General features: G+C 41.1%; 1 pseudogene; it reads left to right on the forward strand.

Moving 5' to 3' along the window:
• LOC125147557 (glyceraldehyde-3-phosphate dehydrogenase-like) overlaps positions 1-22,739 on the forward strand; it is a 72,592-nt pseudogene extending 49,853 nt beyond the window's left edge.
• The last annotated feature ends 992 nt before the right edge of the window (positions 22,740-23,731 follow it).

Genomic DNA, 23,731 nt, shown 5'->3' on the forward strand with positions numbered 1-23,731 from the left:
CATGATGTGAGCCGAAGTCGGATGCTTAACTGACTGAGCCACCCAGGCGTCCCCCAAAGAACATACCTGAACCATCTTTAATGCCTACCTAACTACTGAATGGCAAACTGCTGTATTTGATGAGCAGAGTCAAATATATGACGTATCATTTATCAGTTCTACAATGTAGGTGAATTATAGGTTACTCATTAAACAAAAACAATTTTACACCTACCACATGCTGGAAACTATTCTTGACACCGCAGTTGCAGCCATAAAATTGACAGATGAGGTTCCTACAGTCATAGACATCACATGGTGGGAGATGGGCAAATAAACAAGTAAAGAGGTAAATAAATATAATAATTTCTGAGAGTCTTCAATTCTGGGAATGAAACACTACAGCGTGATGAGATAGCATAGCCAGGTAGCATACATTACACTGAGTGGTCAGGAAAGGCCGTTCTGAGGAAACATTAGTAACTTTTGCTCTAAGACTGAATGGTAGGAGGGTGATGGTGAACATCTGGGAACATTCCAGGCAGAGAACATTCCAGACAAGGAACAGCAATTACACAGCCCAAGGTAAGAATGAGCGTGTCATCTTCAAGAAACTAAAAAGTGTTACTGGAGAAAAGTAAGAGATGGAGTGCCATAGACTGAATTATATCCCCCCCCCCCCAAATTCATATGTTGAGGCTCTGACTCTCAGTGTGATGGTATTTAGAGACAGGGCCTTTGGGAGGTGATTAGGTTTATATGAAGTCGTGAAAGAGGGACCCTCATGATGGAGTCAGTGCCCTTATAAGAAGAGACATGCTAGAGCTTGTGTGTTTAATCTCTCTGTCATGTGAGGACACAGCGAGCAGGTGGCCATCTGCAAACAAGGAAGAGAGTCCTCACCAGAAACTGAGCCATGCTGGATCCTTGATCTTGGACCTCCAGCCTCTAATTTTGTAAGAAAGTACATGCCTGTCATTCAGACCACCCAGCTTATGCTACTGGGTTATGGCAGCCTAAGTAATTACAGGAGTAATATCAGAAAAAGTAATGAAAGCAGGCAGGGAAACAGATCTTTTAGGACTTGGTGCCTTGGGGTAAGAAATGTGAAAACCTCATATCATTGTCTTCTGTGTGCTGGTTAGTGTCAGCATTTCAGTTGTCTCTTGCTGCATAAAGACCATCCCAGAACTTAGTGTCTTGGAACAGCCACCACCATTTATTTCCTCATGATTTTGCAGTTTGAGCAGGGCTTGGTGGGGACAACTGGACCTTACCCTATGAGATCTTGGTGAAGGTTGCACATGCAGCTGTGCTCAACTGAGGTCTTACCTGGGGCTGGAACAACAAAGATGTCTTCCCTAATGTATGTCAGGGACCATACACCTCAGCCATGGCAGCCGGAATGGCTGGGGACCGGCTGGGCCTTTTGCTCTCCATGCGGTGACCCATGATTTAGTAGTCTCTCCTCAACTACTCTTTGACAACTTGACCCCAAGAGGGTGAAAGCAGAAGCTATAATGCCTCTTCATAAGTCCTATGACCAGCAGTCCTAGAATGTCTCTTCCACTCTATCTGCCTATATTAAAAGGAAAGCAATTAGATTCTACTTCTTGATGGGAGGAGTGGCATACATCATTGGGAGAAATTGTTGACACAAATCTTCAGGACTCATCTATCACAGTCCTCCTTCTGGCCACAACTATTCACCCCCCCCCCCAACCCCCCGATACTCTTCAAAGTCTCATCCAATTATGGTACAGGCTTGAAGCCTACTATCTTGTGGTTTACTTCATATCTGGATGTAAAAGAAGCTCTTCAGGTATGACTCCTCTTGATCTAGATACCTATGAATCATATAAGTTATCTACCGGGACACCGGGGCTCAGTCAGTTGACTCTCGATTTCAGTTCAGGTCATGATCTCACAGTTCGTGAGATCAAGCCCTGTGTCGGGCTCTGTGCTGACAGCACGGAGCCTGCTTGGTATTCTTTCTCTCCCTCCCTCTCTGCCGTGCCCCCGCTCTCTCTCTCTCTCTCAAAAATAAATAAATAAACAAACTGATAGACGTTATCTACCTCCCATACATCTACTATCGAATTGTGAGACAGAGTCAGTTGCTATGTCTGATACACAGCAATCTCTGGTCCATAGCAATTATGAAATCCAGCCAAGCAAATATCATGATCTCCCTTGACTCCAGCGCAGGACTGAAAGGGCACAGGAAGATCTTCACTTACGGCCCCTTTCTGCAGTCTGGGATTGACTACCTGATCCAGTATTTCCCATTGCTCTTAGCTCCGCCCTCTGAGCTCTTGACTCTTCTCGGAGTCGTCTTCCCTTTTCCATGGTAACAGAGCATGCTCACACTGGTGAGCTCACATTGGTCCCACTTTCAGCCCTTTTCCCACCCAAAGAAGACTGGGCTACAAAGTCTCTTTCCATCTTGAACTGTCTCTCTCACCTTTAGTCTAAACAGGTACAACTCTTTTAAGCTCTTTGTGGGCTTTTATTTATCAACTTACAATCCATCACATTAAACAAAAACCACATTCACAATTCTTTTCAAGACAATCTCTTCTCCATTTTGGGCTACCAGTCAGGGTGCTGTGGAGCAATGTTCTTAAGGTTCTCATAGCCTCAGAGAAAGGATCTAGGAGGGCATCACCTTACAGTTTTATGAGACCTTAACAAAGTGTCTTACAGAGACTCTTGTCTTTATCTTTTTTTAAAATGTTTATTTATTTTTGAGAGAGAGAGAGAGACAGAGCATGAGCAGGGAGAGGAGCAGAGAGAGAGGGAGACACAGAATCTGAAGCAGGCTCCAAGCTCTGAGCTGTCAGCACAGAGCCCGACCCAGGGCTCAAACCCACAAGATGTGAGATCATGACCTGAGACAAAGTCAGATGCTTAACCGACTGAGCCACGCAGGCACCCCATGTTTATCTTGATCTGAAGGCCATGTGTGATTAGCGGTACACTGGATTTGATCTTTGTCTTAAGACTATTCTTCCTTTAAGAATCTTTTGCTCATCTAGACCTTCCAAAAATAAAAAATAGTTTTCATTTCCTAACTCATCAATTCCTGGATCACAACTATATCTCCCAACTTTTGCTTGAGACGGAACCATTCCTTCTTTAGCTCATCTCTCTCTTCCCTTTCTTTATCACAGACAGTTAAAATAAGTCAACTGGCACTTTCCACATTCAGCTGGAAAATCTCTTTGGCAAGCTTGACAAATACATTAGGTACATGTTTTAGCTGAGTACTTTCTGCTGCTCTGTAGCATGCATTGTCCTTTCTCCAGCTTCCAGGGTAGCTACTTCATTATTCTTCCAGCCTCCCCCACAGGCTCCTCACCACTTCTGTGGTTTCCATCTGCCTGACCCCACAGCCAACAGCACACATTTTGGTTTTTTGTTACAGTAGAATCCCAAGTTCAGGTACCCATTTCTGTATCTGTTACCTATCAATAAATAACAAACCAGCCCCAAACCTAATGATTTAAAACAATTAGTTATTATTTCTCACAATTCTGTGGGTTGAATGAGCAATTCTTCCGCTTTCCAGGTTGTTGGCCAAATCTCATTCATGTGTCTGCATTCAGCCGGTGGCTTTGCTTTCCTGAAGAGGAGACTTCTTTTTCTTTTGTATGTCTGGGACATTGGGCTGACCATCAGCTGAGGCGCCTTGGTTCTCCTCCACCTGGCCTCCCTCTCTATGTGGCATTTCATCCCCCAGGGCCACTCCACGTGGCCTCTCCTTCCAGCAGACTGCCTTGGGTATGGCCGCTGGGTTCCAAGAAAGCCAAGTGCAAACTAACAGGCACAACATCACTGCTTTTTTAGTCTGTTGGTCAAACCAAGTGCCAGAACCAACACTGATGCAGGAGAAGCAAAACAGAAGGGAGGAGCATGCCCAGATGGAAGAAATTGTTAGTAGTCATGTTTATGGGAAAAATTCCCCTGTCAGTTTCAACCTACCCTCTGTATCCCTTCTATTCACTCCCCTGAGCCCTTGCAGAATCCTGAGCATCTCTGGTCAGGATTCAGGAACTCATCTGAGTCCCTTTAGATGCATGTTTGCATTCATGGGTTTGCATTCACAGGTTTCTGCATTGTTCCTAATACCCAAAGTTTGAACTCTGTCACGGGTATGGTAGTGAAATCTCTTTCTTTCTCCTGTTGAGAATAAAATGACTATTATTATTAACAGCTAATATGTATTAAACCCATTCTTGGTACCAAGCAAACCTGGAGAGCTTTGCATCATTTCTGATTTGCAAGGGAGAAAACTTGAGATTCAGAATGTTAGTTTGGTGGCCCAAAGTGGTAAATGGCAGAACAAGAACTGGAGCCTAGGTTGTTTGGGTTAAAAGCTGTCGGCATAACTCCAAAGCTCTACTCCTCTCTTCCTGGGCGGTAGCACTGCAGAAGTCTATCAATTCCCCTTACCTGAATCACGTTCTAATTCCTCAACCATGCGCAAAGTTGGGGCCCTGCTGTGTGCCCAGACCTTTCTTCATGTAGGCCCCGTGCCTTCTTCCTTTAAAAAAAAAAATTAAATACAAGGGTGCCTGGGTGGCTCAGTCAGTGAAGCATTCAACTTTAGCTCAGGTCACGATCTTAACAGTTTGTGAGTTCGAGCCCCACATCAGGTTCTCTGCTGTTGGCTCAGAGCCTGCTTCAGATTCTCTGTCCTCCTCTCTCTCTGTGCCCCTCCCCACTCATTCTCTCTTTCTCTCAAAATAAATAAATAACTTTAAAAAAATTAAATGCATATTCTATTGAACTATACCATACATACAGAAAAGTATAATTATTGTATAGCTTGATGACTTTTTTTTTACAAAATGTACTTACTACCCAAATCAAGAAGTAGAACATTGCCATTGCCGCAGAAACCCTCACCTCACACCTCCCCAAGCCCCAGTTACTAACTATTTATGCTCTACAAAAATAACTATTATTTTCTATATTACAGGTCAATTTTGACTGTTTTTGAACTTTATGTAGCTAGAATTATATGTATTCTTTTTGTCTGGCTTCTTCCTGCTTGACATTATGCATGAGAGAATCAGTCGTATCAATCAGTGTGTAATGATGGTTTATTTATTTTCATTTCTTAATGGTGTTCCGTTGTGTGGCAACTACACAATGTATGTGTTCCTTCATCTGTTGATAAACATCTGGATTGTTCCCAGATTAAGCTATTACAAATGATGTTGCTAAGAACATTCTTGGACAAGCCTCTGGGGCATACGTATCTGTTGAGTTTATACCTGAGAGGTCCGCAATTATGAAACAACGAATTTGCAAAGCATCTGTACCAATTTTCACGTCCGCTGGCAGTGTAAGAGAATTTCAATTGTTCCACATCATTACCAACACCTGCTTCTGCTGGTCCTTTTCGTGTTAGCCCTTCTGGTGGTATGTAGAAAAATCTCACTGTGGCCTTAATTTGGCTGCTTATAATTAAGGCTGAGAACATATTCATATGTTTATTAGACATTCAGATGTTGCATTTTTTGAAGTGATTATTAAAGCCTTTTCCCCATTTTTCTATTAGGCTGTCTTTCTTTTCCATTTGAAACAGTTCTTTAAATGTTTAGTTTTTAAAACATTAAGCACTTGTCAGATATATGCATTGCAAATATTTTCTCTATTCTTTGCCTTGCTTTTGCTTTGTCTTCACTGTGTTTTTCAATAAAGTTGTTTTTTAAGTATCACTGCTCCTAGGTGACCAGTTGCTAAAGTCTACTTCCCCGTGGGGGTCACACAGTTTCCTCTGGTCCCTCTCTAATGCTACCTGCTGCCTGTGCCCTTGCCTTCAGGACAATGTCTCCTGTTGGCTGCATTGAACACCCTCAGAGTCCAGTGCACCTGTTTCTGTCTTTCCAGAGCCTGCGCCATCCCAGTGGACAGATCTGGTTCCAAGTTCTGGCACTTTCCAGTCTTCTCAGACTCCCTGAAGTTAACTAGCTGTGCCCAATCGTGTTCTGAAAAAAAACTTCAGGATGTCCACACAATTGGCTTGTAAATTAACTTTAGAACCCATGACGCTGTACATTGGGGAAGTCCTAGATATTCTATCTCCTTCTGTCTTAGTCACCAAGGATCCAGTACCTCTTCCAGCCAAAGGGAACTAATACATTAGTTTTAAACCATGCTTTGAGATCACCCAAGATACTTCTGCAATTTAGTGCCAGGCCACTAATCTATGAGAGAAATTATACTATGAGAAAATGAAACTCTTTTTTTTTTAATTTTTTTTTAACGTTTATTATTAAGAGACAGAGAGAGACAGAGCACGAGCATGGGAGGGGCAGAGAGAGGGGGAGACACAGAATCTGAAGCAGTCTCTAGGCTCCGAGCTGTTAGCACAGAGCCCGACCAGGGGCTTGAACTCACAAACCGCTAGATCACGACCTGCGCTGAAGACAGACACTTAACTGGCTGAGCCACCCAGACGCCCCGAGAAAATGAAACTCTTAAGCCAAACTGAGAAATTCAACAAATAACTCTTGAGTGACTGATATGTGTCAATCACTGTTCCAAACATTACAGAAACAACAAATGAAAAATAAAAAAGACACCTATCCATGTATACATGGATTATGTTTTAGATGGAGAAACAGATAGCAAACAAGTTAAGTAAGACGTTTAGTAGATTAGATAAATACTAAAGGGAAGGGAGGTGGGAGTGTCATGACAGTGGTCAGTGGGTTGACAGTTTTAGACAGGACTTCTAGGTAGAGGCTCACCAAAAAGGCGACATTTGAGCCAAGACTGGAAAAAGAAAGAGAGCCGTGGTGATACCTGGAGGGGGAAGACTATTTATAACAAAGAAAATAGCAAATGCAAATCCCCTGAGGTGGAAGTGTGTCTTTTGTGTTGGAAAAACAATGAGTAGCAAAGAGGCAAGAATGGCTGGAGATGAGCAAGAAATAGGAGAAGAGGTCAAATAGGTACAAAGGGGGTAGGCTTTATAGGTCATTGACCTACAATATGACACAGGGCTATACTAATTTGGGATAGTGAAGCTTAGATGCCAAGTTCACTGTGTGTTGAGATAATGAACATGGTTGTAACTTGAGAGTTGTTAAGAACAGCATACTTCAGCCCTTAGGGAGAGGAAGGAACAGCCATGGGAAGGGCTAGGGGCCACACCACAGGACCAGGGGTTTTGCTGCTTGGGGGTGGGGAGCAATGAGATCCCGAGTCCATAGAGACAAGATTCAGGGAAAGGCCAGGACATGGAGGGGCATTAACAAACCCAAGATGCAGAGGTTCAGCCGAGCCTCTCTGGCTTCTAGCAGGGACCTAATACATGAGAAAAAAAAGGCTGAGATCGCACTGAGAGATCTCACCAATAGAGAGTTCCTTATTTAAGAGTTGACTTTACCCAATGTCTGCCTGCCTTGGGGTCATTCTCTAGTACTTTAAGTGATTGTTTTTTTTATATTTTGTGAAGATTTTATAAGGTTAATCTCTAATAAAATTAGCCCAACCTAGCTACTAAGTACTAGAAATGAGACTTCCTTTATTATTATTTTAAAAATTCATGATGTCGTCTGTCATTCTTCAGCAACTCCGTCTTACCAGACATGTTTTGTTAGTTCTGACTTAGGCTCCTCTTTTTGGCTGGTAGTTCTTCTTAAATAAGGTGCATTTTTCTTTGTTGGCTCATTGGAACTCTGATTCGATGTTGAATTGCCCAAGTGGGGAGCAACCCTTCATGGAATGAGGGCTGAGCTGTCGTAAGGGTTATAGGATGTAGAAGCAGGCAGGCGAAGCATTGCAGATCACACGGTGTTTCTGTTCTGTTAGTTTCCTAGGCTCAGGATCAGGGAAGACTCAGGACATCATTGAGCTTTGTATCAGTAATCATTGTTATGTGCCAATATTGCTGCAAACTCAGTGGTTCAAAACAACACACATTTATCAGCTCATACTTTCTGTGGGTCGGGAGTCGGGGCACAGCTAACCTGGATCATCTGCTTCAGCATCTTATAAACCTGCAATTAAGGTGTCAGCTGGCGGCCAGGTGGACACCCATCTAAGGCTCGGCGGGGGAAGGATCCACACCCAAGTTCACGGGGCTGCTGACAATATTCAATTCTTCGTGGGCTGTTGGACTGAGGGTCTTGGTCTATTTCTGGCTGTCAGCTGGAGGTTGCCCTCAGTTCCTTGCCATCCGGGTCTTCCCAAAAGTCACTTGCAACCTGACAGCCAGCCGGAAAGAGAGCCTTCTGTCAAGACCGATGTCACGATGATATGCAAGGTGATCACACACAGTGTTTCACCTTTGCCAGGTTCCATTGGTTAGAAGCAAGTCCTAGGCTTTACCCATGCTCACAAGGAGGGGATTTGGATAAGGGCATGAATGCTAGTACAGGGGCTGTGGGGCCACTTTCGAGTCCATCTGCCGTTAAGTTTCTTCATGATATTTTGGGGCCTGGAGGACTAAACACACTCACGCATTCAAAGCCAACCTATCATGGGAGGGTGCACAGATTTTGGCAGTATCTGTTCTACCCCGGAGCCTCTCCTTCATGGTCTTCACACATGAGTTTCCTGGTGTTATTAGCCTCCGTGCTCTTCCCTGGCACCCAGTGACAGCTAAATATCACACAGAGCAAAGGCTCTACTTCTCCTCCTGTGAATGCCACTGTCTTGGTCCAAGCAAGGCATAGATAGGAAAATTACAAATGAGCCTCCCTCTTAGGTGCCCAGAATCCCTCTCTGTATTTGTTTTTTACAACACGGAACATCTCCCACAGCTTAAATGTTTGGAAGTACTTAAACACACTATGATACCCCTAAATTATAGTACACCCCCAGTTGTGTAGCTGTTAACAGAGATTTTAGCATGGAAAAATGTTCTGGGGGTGCGGTGGGGAGAACTGCTTAAAAAACAGGAGATACTCCAAAAATGATTCTTTTTATTTTTTATTTTATTTTTTTAAGTTTATTTATTTATTTTGAGAGAGACAGAGACATCACAAGTGGGGAAGGAGCAGGGAGAGAGGGAGAAAGAATCCAAACCAGGCTCTGCACTGCCAGCACAGAGCCTGACTCGGGCTCAAACCCACGAAGCTGTGAGATCATGACCCGAGCCGAAACCAAGAGTCAGACGCTTAACCGATTGAGCCACCCAGGCACCCCGATTTCTTTTAAATATATGCATGTATGTGTGTATAAATGTGAAAACTTAGCCATATAAAAAAATATAATGAAATGTATTGCTTTTGTAATAAAGGGCCAAACTTTAGAAGTTTTCTGCTTTTTATGTCTTGAGTATAATATGTCTGAGATGAAGGACCTGTGTTCTTTATCTCCGTATTTCTAGCCCCTAGCATAACTCCCTTGGACATATTAGGATCTTAATGTTTTTAAACAAACACATGGATTTCAGAAGGTTTAAAACTAATATCAAGATACTCTATGGGGATATGCAAACAATACTAATTTACAAGCGTTATTACAAACAAAACAAAATCTCCCAAACCTTTCCTCTATTTCTTTTTTTTTTTTTAAGTTCATTTACTCATTTTGAAAGAAAGCGCACACACGCAGGAGGGGAAGAGAGAGAGAGAGAGGGAGAGGGAGAGACAGAGAGAGAGACAGAGAGAGAGAGACAGAGAGAATCCCAAGCAGGTTCCTCACTGTCAGTGCAGAGCCCAATGCAGGGCTAGAACTCATGAACCATGAGATCATGACCTGAGCCGAAACCAAGGCACTGACTGAGCCACCCAGGCACCCCTTGCTCTATTTCTTGTAAGGAACCAACTCCATTCTGCCTTCCCCAATGCAGTCGATTATTCTAGGAGGTAAGGGTGGCAGGTGGCATGGTTACTGGTCAAGGATGGTTTAGACAAGTGATGGCATGGTTATTGGTAAAATTCTCAGATAATCAAGTATTTCCTGTTTCAATCTATAGTTTGAACTGTCTTCCCTGATATGACTTTGGAAAAGAGTACTAATAACTAGCAAAATTGATGGAGTGGCTATTATACTTCCTGCTTGGGACCAACACTATAGGAGCTGGCGATGAGCACTCAACTGATTTTGAACTTCAGGATGGGGGAGAAGGAAAAATAATGGACCAAATACATAACATTTGAGATAGTGAGAATTTACTGTAACGAACCCCTTGTTATTTTTTAACTTCACCCAAAATAAACTGTTGATAATTAAGAGTGAAGGGTAAGAGACTTTTCCTAAGGATACTAAATATGTTCAATATGTTCAATATGTTCATTGTTATTTCAGTATTGCCCTTTAATGGTTACATTATGTTGAAGGCTAATGAGGAAAATATAATTTGAATCCTATCTTACAGAAGAGAATATTGGAGCACTGAAGGAGTCTAAAGAAATTATACAAAATGATTGGGAAAGTCAGTGGCCCATCCAACAAGAGAAATGAATAGTTTTGATCAACCTGTCTGTGTAAGTGTGGCTGAGCTATTTTTACCTCCCCTTCACCAGCTTCCTGGTCCCTCCCCCCAAAATAAAACAACAGATAACTCGGTAGTTTGGTCTTTTCATTTTCCTTCCTCAGTTCCAATATTTTATGATGGTTAGCTCAGTTTCCCGTTTTTAGCCTACTCTTTGCCCAGCAGATGCATTCAGGTACACTCAGCTGGGCAACAAAGTCGCCCACCGATATCAGGTTGGTAGCAAGAGTTTGCTGGTGTATTTCATCTCACTGGTTTTCCTTCATACTGGTAGCGTCAGCCTCAGTACTGGCTGGGTTCAGACAGCTGCTGCATTTTCCTCCATGTGTCATTCTAACAAAAACAAAAACAAAAGACCCCCAAAACCAGAGAGCCTGCGTGGGCTGGACACAGTGCTGATCCTCACTGAAGGATGGAGTGACAGAAGGAAAAGTAAGCAGACAGCCCAGTTTCCGCCTCTCCTTTCCTGTGCTGGGGTGAGTGTTTTCCGTTCTGTCTTACTCTGTAGCATGCTTTCTTTCTCTACCTTCTCCCGTCAAGTCCCTGCTTGGAGGGTCCCTGGAGTCGTACCTGTACCTTCGGTATCCAGAATCTGAGATCCTCCCAGGCAAATCACTGCCAGCCGATTTCCCACCTTTCTCTCTTTTCTTGCTCATTGGTCTCCTTTCTCTCTTTATTGAAGTCCATTTTTTCTTCAAAAAGGTCAAACTTCGATTGAGCTTCTCCACCAGCAAGTATATTCACAAATTAATCTGAGGTTATGTTGTCCTCTTTGAGGAGTGCCTAAAACTGACTATTATGCCCAGGAGAAGACATTTTGTTACTTATTGTTTCAGGTTATAGTGGCTTCCAGATCTTCTTAAATTTTTTTTTTTTTCTTTCTGGGACACCTGAGTGGCTCAGTCAGTTAAGCCTCCTATTCTGATTTCGGCTCAAGTCACGATCTCACGGTGGTGAGATCGAGCCCCACGTCAGGCTCCCCGCTGAGTAGAGCCTGCTTGGAATTCTCTGCCCCTCACTCTCTCCCCCTACCCCTGCTCACATTCTCTCTCTCTCAAAATAAATAAATAAACATTAAAAATTTTTTTCCTGTTCGGGCGTCTGGGTGGCTCAGTCGGTTAAGCGTCTGACTTTGGCTCAGGTCATGATCTCATGGTTCGTGGGTTTGAGTGGGTTCGGGCAGAGTTCGAGTTCCTCTGCTCATGCTCTCTCTCTCTGTCTCTCAAAAACTGAATAAATGTTAAAAATTAAAAAAAAATTTTTTCTGTTGTTAAAAGTAAACATTGTTTAGACAAAATAAGAAAACACCAGGAGATATAGAGAAGAAAATGGAAATCAGAGGCTCATCATCCAGAGCTAATGTTAATATTTATGTACATTTTTTTCAAGATCTTATTCTATGCATATGTGATTGCCTATCAAATACATATGTTTACCGAATAGGGACAATTTGAGAATATACATTTGTTGTACTTTTTATTTAGCAAAGTCACATTTTCTGACATAATTATTCTTTTTTTAATTTTTAAAATTTTTAATTATTATTATTATTATAACATTTATTCATTTTTGAGAGAGTGTGAGTTGGGGAGGGGCAGAGAGAGAGACACACACGCACAGAATCAGAAGCAGGCTCCAGGCTCTGAGCTGTCAGCACAGAGCCTGACACGGGGCTGGAACTCATGAACCCTGAGATCATGACCTGAGCCGTGGTCTGTTGCTCAACAGACTGAGCCGTGCAGGCCCCCATCTTTTTTTTATTTTTTATTTACTTTTATTTTTTAGAGACAGAGAGAGAGAAGATGGGGGAGGGGCAGAGGGAGACAGAGAGAGAATCCCAAGCAGGATCCATGCTCAGCATGGAGCCCTACTTGCGGCTGGATCCCATGATCCTGGGATCATGACCTGGGGAGAGTCAAGAGTCAGTTGCTCAACCAACTGACCCAGGAGCCCCAGTTAAAGAGTCTTTTAAAAATATTATTGTTAAAGTCTACCCTGAATTACCTTCCATTGTTTGCCTTCATTTATGAATTGGGAAAAAGGCCAACCCAATAATTATGGGCATTCCTAAAGTTTGGAAATAGTTTAGAAGGCTACCCTAAAGAAACCTAACACATACACATGGGGATATATGTACCAATGTGTTCGTTGCAAGATTTTTAGATGGTTAAAAATTGGGGTCAGTCTAATTATCCATCACAATAGGAATTGTTAAATAAATTAGGGTATCTCCGTATTATGAAATATAAGGTGATACTTGGAAAAAATGTCCATGATGTACTGTTTAGTGGAAAAATCAAGTTATAGGACAGTCTATAGAGTTGATCCCATTTTAATTTAAAAAAAATATATATATATATTTATTTATTTAAATCCTTATAGAGAAATTTGTAGAGTGAAATACACCACCTATATTTTAAATTTTTGAATTTCTAAAATTAAACATATGGGAAAAGTTTGCTGTCGATTTAAAGTAAACAAGGGGCACCTGGGTGACTCAGTCGGTTAAGCATCTGACTTCAGCTCAGGTCATGATCTCATGGTTCGTGGGCCTGAGCCCCACGTCGGGCTCTGTGCTGACAGCTCAGAGCCTGGAACCTGCTTCAGATTCTGTGCCTCCCTCTCTTTCTGTCCCTCCCCTGCTTCCACTCTGTCTCTCTCTCTGAAAAATAAATATTTAAAAAGAAATTTTTTAAAAATATTCTTTCCAATGGTAAATTGCCCTAATACTATTATAATTAGGAGATTTAAGAAAACACTTAATATTATTTTAAAAATGAATTTACCAGGGGCACCTGGGTGGCTCAGTTGGTTGAGCGTCCGTCTCGCGGGTTGTGAGTTCTAGCCCCACGTCGGGCTCTGTGCTAACAGCTCAGAGCCTGGAGCCTGCTTTGGATTCTGTGTCTCCTTCTCTCTCTGCCTCTCCCCTGTTCAGCTATTATTCTCTCTGTCTCTCAAAAATGAATAAATGTTAAAAAATTTTTTTAAAGAATATTTTTTAGTACTACCAAAGTTGATATTTATGAATTACAGAAATATACTATCAATACATTTTGTTACAAATTTTTATTCTCCATTTTAAAAGGTAAAAGCCGAGGGGTGCCTGGGTGCCTAAGTCGGTTAAACGTTCGAATTCGGCTCAGGTCATGATCTCCCTGTTTGCGGGTTTGAACCCCGCATCGTGCTCTGTATGGACACCATAAAGCTTGCTTTGGATTCTGTGTCTCCCCCTCTCTCTGCCCCTCCATGCTCATGCTCACTTTCTGTCTCTCAATAATGAATACATGTTTAAAATATATATATATAAAATAAAATATAAAGTAGACAAAAATGTCAAATATTTTATTTAATGGAAGGAAGAGCAGTGGTGCTACATCATGAAGAACAAATGAAGCTAAAAATACCAACTAGTTGAGAAAAACTGCAGAAGATATTCTAAGAACTGATGAGGAAACATGATAGCAAATTCCTCTGTACTTTGCAGAGAGACTTGTGTGCTCTGTGGGAAAGTCTGGGTCTTCTGTTCAACCACGGAATAAAATCCCATAATATATTATACATAACATATATTAGTGCTTATGGAGAAATGTGTGGTGATATATACCAAATTTTACACCGTGGAGTACACTTGAAAAGTGAGACAAAGTACATTTTTACTTTATATACTTAAATATTGCTTAAAAGTTTTACAATGACCATGCATTATTTTTACTTTCTTTTTTTTTCTTTCTTCTTCTTCTTCTTTTTATTTATTTATTTATTTTTTTTGTAGTGGAGGAAGAAAATCTGAGCCTCAGAGAAGTGAAGTAACTTTTTTCAAATCACTCAAATGGCTAGTAAAAAAGATAGGACCGGAATCCAGGGATTTCTGATCCTGGTCGGGTGCTTTTTCTAACTAAAGAACGCTTTAGACACACTGTTACCAGAACATCTGGCTTCCTACGAATCCAGTCCAACCTCTCATTTCTTAGGGAAGTAAATAAAACATGATTTTCTGCTTCTCCCAGGAGGACAAGTTTCTGAGCCTCTTGGTCAACAACATATCCTTCTCAAGATTTTTTTTTCTATATTTACTATTGTAATCATCATAGAAATATTCATTTATAGTTACGATGCTTCCCTTATGTGACCAATTCTGGCCACTTCCCTAGCCACTAATCCACTAAGACGGGATTGAAACAAACTGGGACTTTATTCCATGGTTGAACAGAAGACCCAGCCTTTCCCACAGAGCACACGAGTCTCTCTGCAAAGTACAGAGGAATTTGCTATCATGTTTCCTCATCAGTTCTTAGAATATCTTCTGCAGTTATACTATACTATACTGTACTATATATACATACACTATATATAATATACTTTATAATACATTTTATATATAATATGTATTATAATACATATATATTTTTTATAGAAAAATGGGATCAAACTCTATATATTTCCTATGACTTGCTTTTTCCACTAAACAGTATATCATGGACACTCTTTCCAACTGTAGCGTTATATCGCATGATACAGAGATATCCTAATTTATTTAACAATTCCCATTATGATGGACTTTTAGTCCAAAGCTTTTAGGATAGCTTTCTAAAAATGGAATTACTGAGGTATAAATATTTCAAATTTGTGTAGGTAGTACCAAACTGCCCTCCAAAAGCACAGCTCTTGCTGTTTCCCCCAATAGACTATAACAAGGCTCCGCCTACACACCTTTATCAACACGGACTGTCATTATCTCTTTATGTTCTGCCAATCCAGTCAGTGAACACAGAATCTTATTGAAACTTCCTTAATTACAACATAAAGAGTTGGAATCCATGACCTCTAAGGACACTTGGGTTTTAAAATGCTACATGTGGAAAACATAATTGCTTTGCCTCAAGACGTACATGTGAGGCTTCATAATGGATTTTTCTGGGCCCATCTGCAAAACTATAATACACAATCCTGAGAGTTTCTGCTCAGAATTCCAGAGGAGGTGGCATTCCAGTTAGAGTTAGGGGACCCATCATCAATTTCACCTGAAGGGAAGGAAGACCAATGTTGCTCTTTTCAGCAATTTTAACTGAAAGGAAAAAAACCGTAGTAACACACACACGCACACACACACACACACACACACACACACAGAACAAAAGGCTAAAAATATATAAACCTTTCTTCAGTATTGCATGTAACAAAGGAAGGACGAAAGCTCCGTATTTAAAATATGGCATTTGGCAGGGACTCTCACTATTGATAATAACTCTACTGACGAAACGATCTTGGTTAATTTCTTCTTTCTGACTAAATCTATCTAAATATGTAGACACTATGGTAATTCTAACACAACTTTCAGTTAGCCCAAGGCGGGCGGGGGCGGCAGGGGTGGGGGTGCAGATTATGACAGAACAGTGGAAAATCTACCAGGGGAAGGTTAGTTTGATTGAGGTGACCTTTTGGCTTTAGCAATCCAGTTGTTCCATTAAGAGTTATAGTGTCTTTTCTGTAGCAATTTGGAAACCGTGTCTTAGATTTAAGACCCTAGTTGGGGCGCCTGGGTGGCGCAGTCGGTTAAGCGTCCGACTTCAGCCAGGTCACGATCTCGCGGTCCGGGAGTTCGAGCCCCCCGTCGGGCTCTGGGCTGATGGCTCAGAGCCTGGAGCCTGTTTCCGATTCTGTGTCTCCCTCTCTCTCTGCCCCTCCCCCGTTCATGCTCTGTCTCTCTCTGTCCCAAAAATAAATAAACGTTGAAAAAAAAAAAAAAAGATTTAAGACCCTAGTGAGTTGCCCCCAAGCTCCAAATGTAGGGAAAGGGTAATGTCTTAATTACCATTAGTTTTTGTTTGTTTGTTTGTTTGTTTGTTTGCTGATTTCCTTTCTGGTAGCTCTTTTTATTTTATAAAATCCTCGTACAGTTTGAAATCTTTCAGCTTTTAAAAGTCCAATCAGTTGTACTCCAAGAACGGAGGAAATAATTTCTGAATGGTACTTGTAGGGACATTTATTAAAATGTTAACATAACCCCAGGACTGAACTATTGCTGTCACCTCCTGCTGGGCTCCGTAGCCAGCCTTCACCCCTTTGACCTGACCTCCTTTGGGGGCCAGAGTCCCCAACTGACCTCAGTCTCTGGATCCCACCTCCTATCTTGCCTTTTCCTTCTAGCATGCCCCATGTTTCACTTAGACTGGCAGTTCCCCAAACACCCCGCTTCACTTCGTACCTGTGTTTTTTTCACGGGCGGCCCCTGCCCGGAATGACTGGTCCCCCAGCTGTCATCCCCTTGTTTCTTTCTATTTGACCTTTCAAGCCACAGCTCCATTGTCACCTTCTCTGAGAAAAGGAACGCCCCAGGGAAAGCTGACCCCTTGTGCCCTCAGTCCCTGGTCTCGTGCCTGTTAAGCAGAATGGCAGAGGTTATTTTAAAAGGCTGCCTTCTGTACAAGACTCTGCTAATGCTTCCTTCTGGCTAAATACAGGCCCTGTGAATCGGTCATCTTCCCAGCATTTATCAAAGTATGGGACATACTGTAGAGATGTATTGATGTTAATTGAATTGATTTGACTCGAATGACATAATGACGAATCTGATCTTACCTGGGAACTCATTTTATTGGTGATCTTGGCATAAGTTCCAACAAAGCATTGTCAAATAAGCTATGCTTGCAAATTAGGCAAACTACTAATGATTCACGTCTCTGGCACAGTGATCTCAAGGTCTTTATTATTGGAAGGAGGTATGAGAAAGAGTTATTTCTGTTATTTTCACAGTCTTCTTTGTGCTTCCTGTACAATAGCCATGGCTCCCTAAAGATTCTGAGATCTTCTGAAATGTTTGAAAGCACATTCAGTGAAAAACAGACTAACAACATGTGCGAAGTACAATAGGACTCACTTTGCTAGAGTTCATTCAATTAATTTTTTAAAGGTACACGGTCGTCTTTCTGACCATAATGGAGCTTTTCGTTTGGAGCTTTTTGTGGAATACATTTCCCCTTTCCCTTTTGGACAATGCAAAATAGTAACTGCCTTATATATAAATATGTCACCCTTTAATCTAAGACCTTAAAATTCTTCAATGTCTACAGTCACACTTGTAGCTTAAAATTGTTATAATTACATTGACTTTTACAGAAGATCCCCTGAGATGCATACTGAAAAATTTCCCAGTATCTTTATAAGTATATTAAACAGAGTGAATTCATTTCATTACTCCTTCTGTTATAGAAACCTGACTCCTCGAACTGAATGTCTTCTTCAAAGTATGTTCTTTGTTCTTAGGCTAAAGAAGAGCCTTACGTGAACCCGAATGTGCACTGGTGTTTAAATAGTTATTAATATATTATCTCTAATAAGCTATACAGAGTTATTTATGGAGAAAAAATGGTGACTATATTTGTTAAGGTTTAAATATCAGAGGGTGTGGGGCGCCTGGGTGGCTCAGTCAGTTAAGCGTCCGACTTCGGCTCAGGTCACTATCTCGCGGTGTGTGAGTTCGAGCCCCGCATCGGGCTCTGTGCCGACTGCTCAGAGCCTGGAGCCTGTTTCAGATTCTGTGTCTCCCTCTCTCTCTGACCCTCCCCCGTTCATGCTCTGTCTCTCTCTGTCTCAAAAATAAATAAATATTAAAAAAAAATTTAAATATCAGAGGGTGATTTAAAATGGAAAATATCATGTAAAAATGATTGGTATGCATAGATAAATTAGAAAAAGATCTTTGATTATTTTTGTTTAAAACTATCAAAGGATAGTTTTTAAAAGTTTATATTAAAAAATCTATACTTGTATTATCTGAATCTACATTTAATTATATATAACTGCACTTTCAAAAATCCACCATCCCACACAATAAAGTGATTACAGTCTGTTTACAGCTGTGGAATTTTGGGTTGCTAACAGGCATCCAGAAATGGAATTAGTAAGTCAATGCGTATGAACATGTTTTGAGTTCCTGATGCATATTTCCTATTACTTCTGAAAGGGTGACACCACTTTATAGTATCATTGGGTAATGCATGAAAATATGAATTAAAATCTGCCTTTTCCAGGAATAAACAACATTACTTTTTAAAAATTTTGCTAATTTAGTAGGTATGAGGTGCATTATTCTAATCCATTTTTTTGCTTTCTAACAAAGTTGAGTATTTTCCCATAAATTTAATAGTTGGATTTTATATGTGTGAATCAGTTGGTTATATTTTTTGGCTGTTTATCTATTAAAACTTTAGTGTTTCATTCATTATTATGAGATATGTGTTGTGTACATATATTATCCTTTTATCTTCTATATTTGTTCTTTTTCACTCTGTTGCTTGTCTTTTAAGTTTGTTTATGCATTATTTAAAAAAGCATCAGGGGCACCTGGGTGGCTCTGTTGGTTATGTGCCTGACTCTTGATTTCAGCTCAGGTCATGATCTCACAGTCCATGAGCTTGAGCCCCACGTTGGGCTCCACACTGACAGTGTGGAGCCTGCTTGGGATTCTCTCTCTCTCTCTCTCTCTCTCTCTCTCTCTGTCCCTCTATTGATCTCTCTCCCTCCCAAAATAAATAAACTTTAAAAATAAATAAATAAATAAATAAGCATCAGATACTTGAATGTGTAGTATAGATGTCATTATATCTGATGATCTTTTTCTCAATAATTGTTTTCTGAAGCATCTGGACATTCTGTCTCACATCATTCCCCAAGTTAGTAAATATGCAATTTCATTTTTTTGGTTTCTTCCACTATTTATGTTTTTACGCAGTTTTTTTTTCAGCATTCTGATTATGATAAGACTTGGTGTCATTTTCTCCGTTTCTTGTGTGTTGTTAAGCTTCCCGAGTCTATGGATTTATCATTTTTTCATCAAATTTGGAAAATGTCCAGCCATGATCTCTTCAAGTACCTTTTTTTCTGTCTGCCCCTGCCTTTGAGGATTCCAGTTACAAATGCATTCATCCACTTAAAGTTGTCTCATAGTTTACTAACGTTTTGTTCATTAAAAAAAAAATTCTCTTCCCTATGGGTTTTTTTTTTAATTTTATTATTTTTTTTATTTATTTTTTTACTGAGGTGAGTAATTTGGGTGGAGTAAAATATTTATTTATTTGTTTGTTTATTTATTTATTTATTTATTATTTTATTTTATTTTAAAAACCCTATGGGTTTTTTATTTTTATTTTTATTATTTCTATTGCTATGCTTTCAAGTTCATTAATCTTTTCTTCTGTGACATCTCTTTTACCATTACTCCCATGCAGTGTATTTTTTATCTTACACATCACAGTTTTCTTCTCTAGTAGCTCAGTATGGGTCTTCTTAAAAACACCCTGTGTCTCTATTAACTTTTCGAACACGTGGAATATAGTTAACACCAATTATTTACTGTCTTTTGCCTGCTAATTCCAATGTCTGTGTTAGTTCTGGGTCTGTTTCAATTGATATTTCTTCATTATGTGCTGTATTTTCTTCTTTTTTGTGTGTGCCTCATGATTTTTTTTTTTTTTTGTATTGAATAAGAGATATTGCCAAATTTACCTTGCTGGGTGCTGGATATTTTTGTGTTCCTTTAGACGTTCTTGAGTTTTGCTCTGGAATATAGCTTGATCACTTGGAAACAGTTCTATCTTTCACGACTTGATGTCGAGGTATGTTAGGTGGCACTGAAACAGGGCTTGTGTATAGTCAATTGCTTCAATTACCCCACTTCTGAGGCAAGACCCTTCTATGAACCTACCCAGTCACGAGGCCTTCATGTCACTGGTAGGGCTCTATTCCTGGCCCTGTGTGAACGTGGGCACTGTTCCCTCTATTCCCTGCAGATGGTTCTTTCTTCAGCTTCAGCAAGCCCTGACCAGCGCTCAAGGGGGACCCTCTCCAGATCTCCACCGCTTGCTGTCTTCGAGGGTTTCTCGTCTTCAGTATTCTGCCCTACAAACTTTAGCTACCTTGTTCTCTCTGGACTCTTAGCTCCGTATCTTCAACTCAGAGAATCCACTCTTCCCTGCCTGGGTTTCCTCTCCTTGGACTGTGGCCAGGAGACTCTCCCAAGGCAACCATGGGGCTCCCCTCTTCTATTTCCTGTCTCTCTGGGATCGCTGATAACTTAGTTGTCAGATGTACGGTGTCTTAAAGACTGTTGCTTCATATATTTTGTCCATATTTTGGTTGTTTCCAGTGAGAGTGTTAATATGGTCCTTGATTATTCCATTCTGTTCCAAACTATAATTTCTTTCAGTATTTTGGAATCTATTCTTGTGTATGGATTGAGAGGAATTTCTATTTCAATATTTTTTTTACTCCACCCAAATTACTCACCTCAACATCAGTTGTTGAATATTTTCTTCCCTGATTTTCTTTTATTTTAAATAATCTCGACACCCGACGTGGGGCTCAAACTCATGACCCTAAGTTCAAGAGTCACATGCTCTACTGACTAAGCCAGCCAACCTCCCCATTCCCTGATTGTTTTTGAAATTTACTTTGTACTATATTAAATACTCACATATATTTGGGGTCTATTTCTGGATTAGCTCTTTGGTACTGGAGATCTATTAATCTTTGTCCCAAAGCTGTATCTTTTACCTGAAGTTGCTTTCTCATATATTTTTATTTAGTTTATTTTTTTAATTTCTTTTAGTTTATTTATTTTGAGAGAGAGTGTGAGCATGAGAGGGGAACGGGCAGAGAGAGTGAGAATCCCAAGCAGGCTCTGCACTGTTAGCACAGAGCCCAACGCGGGTCTGGATCTCATGGACTGTGAGATTGTGACCTGAGCCAAAATCAAGAGTCGAGTTGCTTAACCGACTGGGCCACCCAGGTATTTTTAATACCTAATAATATGAATCTACCCTATTACATTTTTCCATGAAATTTCCCTCTGAAAATTTTAAAAATGTATTCTGTTATACTTATCTTTTTCTATCCATTTAGAAAACATTTTGTCAAATTTTAAAAACCATTCTGGGATTTTTCTCAAGACTGAATTAAATATGTAAGTTAACTTGAAGATGACACATAGACATTTTATATAATGTTTGTCTTCCTTTCCAGGAGCATAATATACTATCAATCTTCACTCATTCAAATCTTTTGTTTTAATTTTCCGTAAGTTTGTACTGTTTCTTCACAAAGCTCTTGTGTATTTTTCTCTCAAGCACTTTGTGTGTGTGTTTTGCTTTTGGAAATTGGCCCCTATTTGTAGGGTTGGTTTCCTATAATTACAGATAAAATGCTGCGGACATCATGTGTGTGTGTGTGCGTGCGTGCGTGTGTGTGTGTGTGTGTGTGTGTGTGTGTTTATGCTTGCACCCATACAGTTTCTTACATTCCATACAATATCCAGCTGTTTCGAGAGCTAAATGCTTGGCTTGCCCAGGTGCATATATAATCATGTTACTGGGAAATAATGGCATTTTCATTTCTTTATTTGCAATACTTAAATAACCCACATTAAACTAAACTGGTTTAATGGGTCTCGAAACTAGTTACAGCATGGAGTTATCCTACTAAAAATATTATTCTGGCTCCTAGTTAGTACTAAAAATAAACTAAAATCCTCAGAGAAGTCTTTTTTAAGATTACCAAAGGGAGCCTCTCTGCTCCTCCCCACTGGACAGTCTCCTCTTCTGGTGCTTTGCCAGCCACATCCCTGAGACACAACGGGGAAGCTCAGAGTAAACGGATTTGGCCATATCAGGCACCCGGTCATCAGGGCTGCTTTTAACTCTGGCAAAGTGAATACTGTTGCCATCAATGACCCCTTCATTGACTTCAAGTACGTGGTCTGCATGTTCCAGTATTATTCCACCCAGGGCAAATTCAACGGCGCAGTCAAGGCTGAAAACAAAACACCGGTCATCCATGGAAAACCCGTTTTCACCTTCCAGGAGCGAGATCCTGCCAACATCAAATGGGGTAATGCTGGTGCTGAGTATGTTGTCGAGTCCACTGGGGTCTTCACTATCATGTAGAAGGTTGGGCCTCACTTGCAGATGGCCCTCACTTGAAGGTTATCATCCCTGCCCCTTCTACTGGTGCCCCCCACATTTGTGAGGGGTGTGAGCCATGAGAAGTATGGCAACTCCCTCAAGATTGTCAGCAATGTCTCCTGTACCACCAACTGCTTGGCCCCTCTGGCCAAAGTCAACCATGACAACTGTGGCATCGTGGGGGTCTCGTGGCCACGGTCCATGCCATCACTGCCACACAGAAAACTGTGGATGACCACTCTGGGAAACTGTGGCATGATGGCCGTGGGCTCACCCAGAACATCGTCCTTGTTTCTACTGGCACCAAGGCTGTTTCTACTGGCACTCAGGCTCAACCCTGAGCTGAAAGGGAAGCTCACTGTCATGGCCTTCTGTGTCCCCACCCCTCCCATGTGTCACTGGTGCATCTGACCTGCTGCCTGGAGAAAGCCGCCGTATACAATGATATCAAGAAGGTGGTGAAGTGGGCACCAGAGGATACCTTCAAGGGCATCCTGAGCTACACTGAGGACCGGGTTGCCTTCTGCAACTTCAACAGTAACACTCATTCTTCCACCGTTGACACTTGGATTGGTATTGCTCTCAATGACCACTTTGTCAAGCTCATTTCCTGCAATGACCACTTTGTCAAGCTCATTTCCTGGTATGACAATGAATTTGGCTATAGCAACCAGGTGGTGGACCATATGGTCCACATGGCCTCCAAGGAGTAAGAGCCCCCTGGACCATCAGCCTCAGTGAGAGCAAGAGGAAGAGAGGAGTCCTCAGCTGCTGGAGATTCCTTGCCCCAACTTATCCCCCAACACACTGAGAATCTCCTGGCCTCAACACAGTTTCCATCCCAGACCCCCCTGAAGAAAGGGAGGGCCTTGGGGAGCCCTCAATGAAGTGTACTGTACCATGTAATCATCCATAAAGTGTACGGTTCCAAACCCCCCCCCCCAAAAGAATACCAAAGAGAGAATACAAATGTAACAATAATAAAACTTGAAAAGATTGTTTTTCTCTGTTCACTTCCTATCTAATATCATCTTACACAAGGAGCTGCTCTTTTCTTCACCTCCAAACTCCTCTCTCTACCCCAAGTTCTTCAAATCCAGCCCACAGAGAGCTGCATCCTTCCCTTCCTCACCAACCACCTAAACTTTCCTGGGTTTTCTAATAACTCTTGTCATTATGTTTCTATTAATTTCCCCTTGCTGGCTTTCCCAGTCGTCTACGTCACCATGACCCTACTCAACACAAAAATCTCCCCAGCAGCAAATATTCAATTGAAATGAACTTAGAATGAAGTGAGGTTGGGGAAAAATGGATTCAGGACATCTGCATCTAC

This window comes from Prionailurus viverrinus, chromosome D2 (genome assembly GCF_022837055.1).
Source record: "Prionailurus viverrinus isolate Anna chromosome D2, UM_Priviv_1.0, whole genome shotgun sequence".
NCBI lineage: Eukaryota > Metazoa > Chordata > Mammalia > Carnivora > Felidae > Prionailurus > Prionailurus viverrinus.